Below are 13,257 nucleotides of genomic sequence, written 5' to 3' on the forward strand. Positions count from 1 at the left end.
AACTGTTGATCTATTCAAAGACAAAAATGAATCTTAACTGTATACTGCTAAGTAAAAGAAGTCATTCTAAAAAAAACTATATAATATATGATTTCATTTAAATAACATTTTGGAAAAGGCACAGCTATACACACAGTAGAAAGATCAGTGGTTGCCAATGGGTTTAAGGGAGGCAGAATTAATTAGGAGAAGCACAGGAGAATTTTAAGTTGGTGCAACTCTTCTGAATGATATTGTAAATTGTGGCTACATGTCACCATGAGTTTGTCAAAACCCATAGAATGTTATAGCACAAAAAGCGAACTTTAATGTACAAAGTTTAAAACATCTTTTAGAAGGTCAGGAAATCTTGGGATGGAATACAGACCGTGACATAAGAATCTGATTACACTAGATATGTATGAAACAATCTCACTAAAGGTAGTTGGAAGATAAGGAACTTTAGAAATGAGTGAAATCTGGAAAACTAAAGAAAAAATAACTGTTGGGGGGCTGGGTGAAAAAAGTGAGGTGGTTAAGCAGAAAAGAAAAACTCAAAACAAAACACTCATAGACGCAGACAGTCTGGGGATTACAAGAGGAAAAGGGAGTTAGAGGGAGAAAAGGGAAAGAGGGAAGGAAAGGACACTTGACTTTGGGTGGTGAACACACAATGCAGTAAACAGAGGCTGTGTTATAGAATTACACACCTGAAACCTATATAATTTCATTAACCAATGTCACCCCAATAAATTCAATTTAAAAATTTACAAAGACAAAAGCAATTGTACACATCAATTGACAATATTGTTTCTTATGTGTGTGTGGGTTAACAATTCTGAAACCAGTAAACATGCACACTGTAATTGAAAATTAAGTAAAGAGATGGATGACAGGTTTTTCACTGTTGGAGTAGGAGGTTACAGATCAGCAAAGAGAAGGCTAGAATGATTCATATTGTAATAGATTAGACTTGGAAACTTTAATATAAATTTATGTTTAGCTTAATACTGATACAGATGGATACATAGGAATTTAGTTTTACATATTTATAGATACACTGGTTAGTGTACATACATATATTTCATTGCTCTGTCAGCTGAGAGGACCTAAAAGCAACAATACTCCAAGCAGAAATGAGCGTACCCAATGCCCAGGTCTTTATTTTTAACACAATTCTATAATTCTAAAAGAACCAAGACTGTTTAGAGAAATAACCGATTCTAAGACTTGGGCAGGGAATATGCAAGTTAAATCTGGAGCATCTTATAGTATCAGAAAGTAAGGAAGTGCTCATAATACAAAAGCAAGACAAAATAAACAAAATTTTGATGGTCATATGCCAAAAAGACACAGGAGTTTACTGAAAGAATTCCCAATAGTCAAACTGAAAAAAATTGAGTAACCAAATAAATATAATAGTATTATTGTAATCAAAAGTATAAAATAAATACAATAAAAAAGAAATGTAATTTTTGTGCACAGAAACAATTCCAAATAATTTATGTAGATACTCATAATGACTTACGAAGAATACAGTATTGGCAGAGGAAGGAAAAGTAACTTTTGAGTAGAAAAACATCACCTTAGCCAGATGATCAAGGTTAGCATCAACAGGGATAATTCACACAGACAATATGTATCCTTGATATAATGTGATGAAAATGACACTTTACAGTTGGGGTCTTCCTTTCCAAAACCCATATCTCAGCCCAATTATGAGAAAAACATTAGTTTCCAATTGAGGAGCATTCTACACAATACTTGACCAGCATTTCACAAAACTGTCAATATCCAAAAAAGAGGAAGCTTGAAAATTGTTATAGCTAACAAAAACCTAAGGAGTCCTGACAACTAAGTGTGATACGGGATCTTGGATGGGATTTTGAAACAGAAAAAAGACATGAGATTAAAAATTAAAAAAATATTAATATATGGACTTTGCTTATAATATTGTATCAATATTTGTCCATTAGTTGTATGGAATGTACTGTAATAGAGAATACTGGGTGTGTCACATGTGAAAACCTTCTGTACTGTTTCCATAACTGTATAGTAAAACCGAAATTATTCCAAAATAAGACTTTTATGCAAATATAGAAGATGTGGATTCTGGAAGAAAAAATAAATCAACAACAATAAGACCCCATTTACAGGGCCTCCTACTGAATGTGTGAGGACACTGAGGAGTGAACAGTTCAGATAATCCGACTGTTTTCACCTTTCAGTCTTTGTTACTGACATGTCCTCTTCTCTTTCTCCCTTACTTTTTTCTCTGCACTCTCTCCATCCACAAATTCCTGTTCCTTTCTGAGAGGGAGCCATTTAATTATATTATTATTTTCTTGTTGCCTGCTAATTAATCTCTTCCCTCAGGGTCACATTTCCATTTTTACAAGACACTACTACATTAACCAGGGCAAATCTATTGGCATTTAGGTTTCTTTACCATTTTCTCTTAGATGCCTACAGGCCTACTTGAACCAGCTTCCTATGTTAATGCACTCTTTCTTTTGTTAATATTCAATACATTAACTCACATATTTATATTAATTATATTTTTGTCATGTCTTCTTCATAGTATAGCCTACTTTTATTTCTTGGCTTGAAATGCACTGAATCATTTGTTTTTTGTTGCTTCATTTAAAAAAAATTCTATCTTTCAATTTGAAATAATTTGCTAACTAGAAGAGCCGTATTAGTTAAAAGTGAAGCAAGCAGGTATTTCTATTTTGCATATTTTAAGTAAAAAGCTCTGTCTTAAAGGATTTTTTCCATCTCTGGAGCATGAAAATTTTATTTGTTGATTGTTTCCTACCACTAGTGGTATGCTGGTAAATGATTAATAACTGATTCTCAAAATGAACAAACAAACCAACAACAAAAAAAATCTCACTTGTGGTATTTGCCAATTTACAAGGTGTAAAAAACTCCCACCAAAACCAATTTCAAGTTACCAATATAATAAGACTGTCAGGCCTGGCCTGTAGTGGCGCAGTGGATAAAGCGTCAACCTGGAAATGCTGAGTTCGCCGGTTCGAAACCCTGGGCTTGCCTGGTCAAGGCACATATGGGAGTTGATGCTTTCAGCTCCTCCCCCCCTTCTCTCTCTCTGTCTCTTCTCTCTGTCTCTCCCTCTCCTCTCTAAAAATAAATAAATAAATAAATAAAGACCTTTCTTTAAAAAAAATAATAAATAAGACTGTCAGTTGGGAAGAGTTCTGTGATTTTATATACAATTTTGTCATTAATTTTAAGAGTATACATTGTAACAAAATGTAGTAAATAAAATAATTAGAAAATAATTTTTAGTGTTTATACCCTTGTTTTTAGTGTGATTTATTTAATTGTAAGTTTGTATGATTTAAATTTTAATAATGACTATGTTTAACAAACAGTTTCCAAAGTCTCACAGGCCAGCAGTATAAGCTGACATCAGCATAGCCTATTGCACACCTGGGAATTGAATATTTTTTTTTTTGAAAGAGAGAGTGACAGACAGGAATAGACAGTCAGGAAGGGAGAGAGATTAGAAGCATTAATTCTTCATTGAAGCTCCTTAGTTGTTCAATGACTGCTTTCTCATATGTGCCTTGGACAGGGGGCTCCTGCTGAGCCTGTGAGCCCTTCCTCAAGCCAGCAGCCTTGGGCGTCAAGTCAGCGACCTTTGGGTTCAAGCCAGTGACCTAGGGGTTTTGATCTCTGGTCCTCTGTGTCTCAGTCTGATGCTCTATTCACTGTGCCACCACCTGGTCCAGCAGAATTGAGTAATCTTTATTAAGAATGAACAATCTGAGGTTATACTAAGGCATAGAGATAGAAATCTCACCCTCCAAAATAAAAAAAGTAAACCTATAATAACTTAAAAACTAAACTTGATATTAGGTTTTGAAGCATATGAAATACTCACAACATTTACTTAGTTTCTCAGACTGAAAGTCTGAACGAAACCTGTGACCTGCAACAGGAAGAATGCGAGTGAGGCAACAAGTCATTTCTAGAATCTGTAATTGTCCTTTAAAAAGAAGCGGTAGGTTACCTCTGCCCCCTGAGTTCTAGAATAGGAATAGGAGAGAAGTGAAAATTTTGAACCAGAAAAAATGTGGTTTTTTGAACTCAGAGTCTAAGATTCTAAAAAGTGTCTGTGTATTCATATATATATATACACACACACACACACACACACACTCACAAGAGTTATTAGTTAGTGTAGACTAGGTTATAATACAAACAGACACTCAAATTTTCTTAATATGCTCAAATTTGCTCTAAATTTATATATAAATCTATATATAACAGTTCAGGGCAGCTGCTCAGGTTGGCAGGGCACACTGGATGGATGGCTACGTGTAGTCATCCAGGACCCCCATCTCCTTCCAACTTTTTGTTCCACCATCCCCAAGGGCCTTCTAATCATCTGCATTCAGATGGCACAAGGGGAAAGCACATAGTGAAGCACGGGCCAAACCTGGGATCGTACAAATTTCCCACTCGTGTTTCATTGGCTAATGAATCTGCATGACGGGAAAGGAAATGTAGCCTTTCTTTTTGCCCAAGACAAAAGGAGAACAGTGGATAGTTACCAGTCTCCTTTATACCCAGTAATATTCTCTTAAGCCTGGAAAAGGTTACTTAGTGGAGACCAGAGCTGGATACTCACAATGTCTTCCAAGTTCAGAATGTGATCAACATCACCCAGAGGGTAGCAGAGGTCTTCTGTTGGTGAGTTTCAGTTAATCATTTCTAAGAAAAATCAGAAGACTTTAATACCATATTAGCCATGTCATTTATTATTGAAGAAAACATTTTTGGATTTATCAATGCAACAATACCAGAGCTCATGAGGCTATCTTAGACAACTTAACTACGAGCAGGTAAAAAAGGAGTTCATTCAAATGAATGGATTAAGTTCTAGTCATATTTCTTTCATTGAAACAAGAAAATAAATCACAGTTATGTAAGGTGCTCTGCTGGTTTCAGTACGTGGGTCAATTTTATTTAAATTTATGTGACAGAGGAGCATCTATGACAGGTAAGCAATATTTTCTCATTTGGCATTTTCCCTTTAAAATCGTGTCTACAGGTTTATAATGTATACATTTGTTTGTGTGCTTCATAAAGAATATACTTCACTTTGTGAAAACACCTTTTAAAAAATGTAGCCTCATACACATACTGATATAATTATTCCTCAAATACAAAATACTTTTGAAGTCCTTTTTTTTAAAGACCCCTCTACAGCTAATTTAAAAGCCATTTAAAAAATAACTTATTAGTTTATTTTCATACCTTGATTTTTACCAAAATAGTTACACCTAGCACAACCACACAAATCTAATATGATTCCCAATAATATCTGTTTTTTTCTAAATATTAAATCCATGTATTGATACCTTTAAAGTTAATTTAAAAAGTTATCCATGGGCTTTGAAATTCTAAACAGTTCTAAAAAGAATTCAGGTAGTTGCAACAACTTTGGGCTCAATGTCTAACTTCTTTTTTTTAATTAATTAATTTATTTATTGTGTTACATAGATTTTAGTGTCTCCCTTACCTCCCTTCAGGTTTAATTCCATTCCTCAGTTCACATTGTTCCTTGGATTCCTCAAATGAGTGAGGTCATATGATATTTTTCTTTCTCTGCCTGGCTTATTTCACTCAACATAATAGTTTCCAGGTCCATCTATATTGTTGCAAGATGTAATATTTCCTTCTTTTTCATGGCCCCATAGTATTCCATTGTGTATATGTACCACTGCTTTTTAATCCACTCATCCACTGTCAGACACTTGGGCTGTTTCCAGATCTTCGCTATTGTGAACAATGCTGCCATGAACATAGGGGTGCATTTCTTTTTTTCAGTTGGTGATATGGTGTCCTTGGGATATATTCCTATAAGTGGGATGGCTGGGTCAAAGGGCAGTTCCATTTCTAATTTTTTGAAGAATCTTCATACTGACAGTGGCTGCACCAGTCTGCATTCCCACCAGCAGTGCAGGAGGGTTCCCCTTTCTCCACATCCTTGTCAGCACCTATCCTGTTTTGTTAATGAGCACCATTCTGACTGTGTGAGGTGGTATTTCATTGTGATTTTAATTTGCATTTCTCTAATGATTAGTGATGTTGAACATTTTTTCATCTGTCTGTTGGCCAACTGTATGTCCTCTTTGGAGAAGTGTTTATTCATTTCTTGTGCCCATTTTTTTTTTTTTTTTTTTTTTACAGAGGCAGAGATAGACAGGGACAGACAGCAGACAGACAGGAACAGAGAGAGATGAGAAGCATCAATCATCAGTTTCTCGTTGCGTGTTGTGACTTCTTAGTTGTTCATTGATTGCTATCTCACATGTGCCTTGACCGTGGGCCTTCAGCAGACTGAGTAACCCCCTGCTGGAGCCAGCGACCTTGGGTCCAAGCTGGTGAGCTCTTTGCTCAAGCCAGATGAGCCCGCGCTCAAGCTGGCGACCTCGGGGTCTCGAACCTGGGTCCTTCCGCATCCCAGTCCGATGCTCTATCCACCTGGTCAGGCTCTTGTGCCCATTTTTTGATTGGATGTTTGTCTTCCTGGAATTGAGTTTTACAAGTTCTTTATAAATTTTGGTTATTAACCCCTTATCAGATGTATGGTCGAATATGTTTTCCCATTGTGTGGTTAGTCTTTTTATTCTGTTCATATTATCTTTAGCTGTGCAAAAGCTTTTTAGTTTGATATAGTCCCATTTGTTTATCCTGTCTTTTATTTCACTTGCCTATGGAAATAAATCAGCAAATATATTGCTGCAATAGATGTCACTGAGCTTACTGCCTATGTTTTCTTCTAAGATGTTTATGGTTTCACGACTTACACTTAAGTCTTTTATCCATTTTGAGTTTATTTTTGTGAATGGTGTAAGTTGGTGGTCTAGTTTCAGTTTTTGCAAGTACCTGTCCAATTTTCCCAGCACCATTTGTTAAAGAGACTATCTTTACTCCACTGTATGCTCTTATCTTCTTTGTCAAATATCAGTTGTCCATAAAGGTGTGGGTTTATTTCTGGGTTCTCTGTTCTGTTCCATTGATCTATATGCCTGTTCTTATGCCAGTACCAAGCTGTTTTGAGTACAATGGCCTTGTAGTATAACTTGATATCAGGAAGTGTGATACCTCCCGCTTTATTCTTCTTTTTCAAGATCGCTGAGGCTATTCATGTTTGTTTGGGTTTTTTTTGGTTCCATATAAATTTTTGGAATATGTGTTCTATCTCTTGAAGTATGTCATTGGTATTTTAATTTGTATTGCATTGAACTTATAAATTGTTTTAGGTAATATAGACATTTTAATGATGTTTATTCTTCCTAACCACAAACACAATATATGCTTCCACTTGTTTGTGTCTTCCTTGATTTCTTTTATCAATGTTTTATAATTTTTTGAGTACAAGTCTTTAACCTCCTTGGTTAAATTTACTCCTAGGTACTTCATTATTTTTTTCATTGCAATAGTGAGTGGAATTGTTTCCTTAATTTCTCTTTCTGACATTTCATTGTTTGTGTATAAAAATGCCTCTGATTTCTGAGTATTAATTTTATATCCTGCCACCTTGCTGAATTTATTTATCAGGTCTGGTTGTTTTTTGACTGATACATTAGGGTTTTCTATACACAGTATCATATCTTCTGCAAATAATGATAGTTTTATTTCTTCTGTTTCAATTTGGATGCCTTTTATTTCTTCTGATTGCTGTAGCTATAACTTCCAGAACTATGTTGAATAAGAGTGGTGAAAAGGGGCACCCCTTCCTTGTTCCTGATTTTAGGGGGATTACTTTTAATTTTTGTCCATTAATTATAATGTTGGCTGTGGGTTTGTCATAAATGGCCTTTATCATGTTGAGGTATGTTCCCTGTATTTCCACTTTGCTGAGAGTTTTGATCATAAATGGATGCTGGATTTTAACAAATGCTTTTTCTGCATCTATTGATATTATCATATGGTTTTTCTTCTTCCTTTTGTTTATGTGGTGAATCACATTGATTGATTTATGAATGTTGTACCAGCCTTGCCTCCCCAGAATAAATTCCACTTGATCATGATGTATAATTTTTTTCATGTATTGCTGGATCCGGTTTGCTAATATTTTGTTGAGGATTTTAGCATTTAAATTCATCAGGGATATTGGCCTATAATTTTCTTTCTTTGTGTTGTCCTTGCCTGGTTTTGGAATCAGAATTATGCTCGCCTCATAAAAGGAACTTAGAAGTGTTCCTTCCTCTTGAATATTTTGAAATAGCTTGAGAAAGATAGGAGTTAGTTCTTCTTTCAATATTTAGTAGAATTCACCAGTGAAGCCATCGGGTCCAGGGCTTTTGTTTTTTGGGAGCTTTTTGATACCTGTTTCAATCTCATTTGTTGTAATCAGTCTATTTAGGTTTTCTGATTCTTCCAGATGATTTTTGGAAGATTATATTTTTCAAGGAAATTTTTCATTTCACCTAGGTTGTTTAATTTTTTGGCATACAGTTTTTCATAGTATTTTCTTACAATACTTTGTGTTTCTGTTGTGTCAGTTGTTATTTCTCTATTTTCATTTCAAATTTTATTTATTTGAGTCTCTTCTTTTCTTGGTGACTCTGGTTAAAGGTTCATTGATCTTGTTTACCCTTTTAAAGAACCAGCTTTCGGTCTCATTCATCCTTTGTATTGTTTCTCTAGCCTCTATGTCATTTATTTCTGCTCTGATCTTTATTATTTCCTTCCTTCTACTAGCTCTGGGCTTTACTTGCTGTTCCTTTTCTAGTTCTTTTAGATGCAGGGTTAGGTTGTTTATTTAAGCTTTTTCAAGCTTCTTAAGGAATGCCTGCAGTGCTATGAACTTTCCTCTCAGGATTGCTTTTGCTGTGTCCCATAAATTTTGAGTTGTTGTTTGTTTATTATGATTCGTTTCTAGGATTTTTTTTATTTCTTCTTTGGTTTCATTGTTAACTCATTCGTTATTTAATAACATGCTATTTAGTTTCCATGTGTTTGAGTATTTTTCAGTTTTTCTGTTGTGGTTGATTTCTAGTTTCATGCCATTGTAATCAGAGAAAATGCTTGATATGATTCAATGTCTAACTTCTTAAAGAAACATTCATTTGATGTTTAAGTTCTGATCAACGTGATTTTAAAACACAACAACAAAATGGACATTATAGAAAACATGTATAAGGAATTAAATAATCTATGTATTTAGAATGAAAAGTAAAAGTTTTATAATTACTTAAATTTTTTTGGTATTTTTTGTCAGTTATATGTGCACAGTTTAAAGTGTAAAATAGATTTATAAGCTTTATCATACAGAAATAGCAGTCTTCTGCCTTCTCACTTCCTGTTCTTTTTTTCATAAGTACTTCCACCATTTTTTGGCTAATCTTTTGATATTTTACTCAGGTTTTCCAAATAGCATTCTACATAGCTTTCACAGTTAAGTATTATCTATAGATTTATTGTAACAGAAGAGAAGATCTAGGTCATTCTTTTCCTCATGCCCCTATAATGCATGCACAACCTTCCCATACCTTCCCTCTCCATTACATTTATACCCTAATTTTGTGTTGACATTATTATTACTATGTAAACATTATTCACAGTTGTGCCATGTAGTAAATTAGTTAACAATGAGATTAAGGGTAAAAAAAATAAAAAATTACCTGAAAATATGTGAAAATGAACACACAACCCAAAATCTATGGGACACAGGGAAAGCAGTCCTGAGAGAGGAGTTCATAGCATTACAGACCTACCTCAAGAAGCAAAGAAAACCCTCAAATAAACAATATAGCACTATACCCAAAAGAACTAGAAAAAGAACAATAAACAAACCTAGAGTAAGTAGAAGGAAGGAAAGGTTTGAGCAGACATAAATGATATAGAATCTTAGAAATACATACAAAAGATCAATGAAACCAAGAGTTGGCTCTTTAAAAAGATAAACAAGATTGATGAACCTTTAACCAGACTCATCAAGAAAAAAGAGAGATGACTCAAATAAACAAATCATAAATGAGAGGGAGAAGTAACAACTGATATCACAAAAAATACAAAAGATTGTAAGAAAGTCCTATTAAAAACTATATGTCAACCAGTTGGACAACTTGGGAGAAATGAATAAATTCCTAGAAATATATAACCTTCAAAAGTGAGTCAGAAAGAACCAAAAAAGCTAAATAGACCAGGTACAGCTAATTAAATCAAAGCAGTACTAAAACAACTCCCAACTAACAAAAGTTCTGGACTGGCTGTCTCACAGATGAATTTTAACAAACATTCAAAGAAAAACTAACACATATACTTCTCAAACTAATCCATAAAATTTAGGAGAAGGAAAGACTTCCAAACTCTTTGTATGGGGCAAGGATTATCCTAAACTCAAAACCAGATAAAGACACTACAAAAAAAGGTAATTATAGGCCAATATCCTTGAACAACATAGATGCTAAAAACCTCAACAAAATATTAGCAAACTAGGTCTAACAACACATTAAAAAGATCACACACTATGATGAAGTGGGATTTATTCTTGGGATGCAATGGTGGTATGATATCCGCAAATCAATTAATGTGATACACCACATAAACAAAATGAAGGATAAAAACCACATGACCAAATCAATAGATGCAGAGAAAAGCATGTGAGAAAATGCAGTATCCATTTATGATAAAAAAAAAACAAACTCTCAGCCAAGTTGAAATAGAGGGAATATACTTCAATATAATAAAGGCCCTTTATGACAAATCCACAACCAACCTCATATTTAATGGGCAAAACTACAAATGTTTCCCTTAAGATCAGGAACAAGTCAGAGATGTTGGCTTTCACCACTTTTATTCAACATAGTGCTGAAAGTCCTAGCCACAGCAATCAGACAAGAACAAAAAATAAGAGGCATTCAAATTGGAAAGGAAGAATTAAAGCTGTCATTATTTGCAGATGGCATGATACTTTATACAGAAAATCCTATAGATTCAACAAAAAACTACTAGAGTTGACAAATGAATTCAGTAAAGTAGCAGGATACAAAATAACCATACAGTAATCAATTGCATTTTTATACACCAATACTAAACTATCATAAAGGGAAACTAAGAAAAAAATTTCATTCACAATTACTTCAGAAAGAATAAAATATCTAGGAATAATTTTAACTGAGAAGGCAAAAGACCTGTACTGAGAAAATTATAGAATACTAAAGATAAAAATTGAGGAAGACCCCAATAAGTGGAAGCATATACCATATTCATGAATTAGAAGAATTAATATTAAAATGTCCATATACCCAAAGCAATGTATAGATTCAATGCAATTTCTATGAAGATACCAATGGTGAATTTCACAAATCTGGAAAAAATAATCCAAAAATTTATATGGAACCAAAAAAGACCCTGAATATTCTCAGCAATCTTGAGAAAGAAGAACAAAATTGGAGGTATCACCCTACCCTATATCCAACTATACTACAAGATCATTGTAATCATAACAGCATTGTACTGGTTGGCATAATAATAAGCATATATATCAATAAAATAGAACAGAGAGCCCAGAAATAAACCCATGCCTTTATGGTTTATTTCTCTTTGACAAAGGAAGCAACAGCATACAATGGAGTAAAGATAGTCTCTTTAATAAATAGTATAGGGAAAATTAGTTAGGTACATGCAAAAAAATAAAATAAAATAAATGAAACTAGACCAACAACTTACACCAAACACAAGAATAAACTCAAAATGGATAAAATACTTAAATGTAAGTCACAAAACCATAAAAATCCTAGAAGAACACATAGGCAGTAAAATATGTGACATCTCTCATAGCAACATTTTTGTCAATATATCTCCTCAGGCCAGGAAAAAAAAATAAACAGATGGGACTATATCAGACTAAAAAGCTGTTGAATAGTAAAATAAACCATTAACAAAATAAAAAGGCAACCCAGTGAATGGGAGAACATATTTGCCAATGATACATTTGAGAAGTGGTTAATTTCCAAAATACATAAATAACTTATACAACTCAACACCAGAAAGACAAACAACCCAATTAAAAAGTGGGCAAAGGACCTGAATAGACACTTCCTCAAAGATGACATATGAATGGCCAAGAGACATATGAAAAGATGCTCAACATCATTAATAAGAGAAATGCACATTTTAAACCACAATGAGATATCATCTCACATCTGTCAGAAGGCTATCATCAATAAATCAACAAATAAGTGCTGACCAGGATGTGGAGAAAAGGGAACCCTTATGCACTGTTGGTGGGAATGCAGACTAGTGTAGCCACTGTGAAAAGCAGTATGAAGTGACCTCAACAAATGAAAAATGGAACTGTCTTATGATACAGCAATTCCACTTCTGGTAATATATCTGAAGGAACTCAAAACACTATTTCAAAAGAATATATGCATCCCTATGTTCATTGCAGTGTTGTTTATAACAGCCAAGATTTGGAAGCAGCCCAGGTATCCATCAGTAGATGAGTGAATAAAAAAGTTGTAGTTCATTAATTTTGAAATACTACTCAACTATAAAAAAGAAGGAACTCTTACCCTCTGCAACAGCATGGATAGACCTGAAGATTATTATCTAAGTGAAATAAGCCAGTCAGAGAGAAAGACACTCATGTGTGGAATCTAATGAACAAAATAAACTAACAAATAAAATAGAAACCAATTGATGAATAGAGAACAGACTAACAGCCCTCAGATTTAAGGGACCGGATGAAAGAAGGTGATGAGATAAAGCAAACAAACAAACAAACAAAATATATATAACACAACAATATAGACAACAGTGTGGTGATAGCCAAAGAGAAAGAAGTGTGGAAGGTAGATAAATGTGGGCAAAGGAGGTGAGGGGGGAGGGAGAATGGGAATGAAAAAAGACTTTATTTGGGGCAATGGGTGCACAATGCAGTGTGAAAATGATGTTTTATTGTGTTGTATACTTGAAACCTATATGATTTTACAAACAAATGTCATCCCAATAAATTCAATAAAAACAAAAAAGTGATGTAGATCCCTCATCAGCTGACTTTAAGTTAATCAAAAAGATTATGTTGGGTGGGTCTGACTTGACAGGTGAACTTTTTATAAATAGTCTAGAGGTAAAAGTTTCTTTTTTTTGCTTGCCTTGAAAAAGCAAGTTACTGTGAGTTTTAAAGCTGTAAAGAAATTAATTCTGCCAAAAATGATAATAATTAAATAAAAGCATAAGTTTAGAAGAGGACAGTGAGATTCTGAAGAAACCCTGTCCCTAGCA

The 13,257-nt window shown here is 34.0% G+C and overlaps 1 long non-coding RNA gene across 1 annotated transcript in view; it reads right to left on the reverse strand.

The window, feature by feature from the left end:
* The window catches only part of LOC136404473 (uncharacterized), a 37,159-nt gene that overhangs the window by 10,414 nt on the left and 13,488 nt on the right, over positions 1 to 13,257 (reverse strand). Inside the window, exon 2 of the long non-coding RNA XR_010751256.1 lies at positions 4,640 to 4,722. This is a non-coding gene — a long non-coding RNA (uncharacterized lncRNA). The remainder of the gene's footprint in view (positions 1 to 4,639; positions 4,723 to 13,257) is intronic.

Source organism: Saccopteryx leptura, chromosome 4 (genome assembly GCF_036850995.1).
Source record: "Saccopteryx leptura isolate mSacLep1 chromosome 4, mSacLep1_pri_phased_curated, whole genome shotgun sequence".
Taxonomy (NCBI): Eukaryota; Metazoa; Chordata; class Mammalia; order Chiroptera; family Emballonuridae; genus Saccopteryx; species Saccopteryx leptura.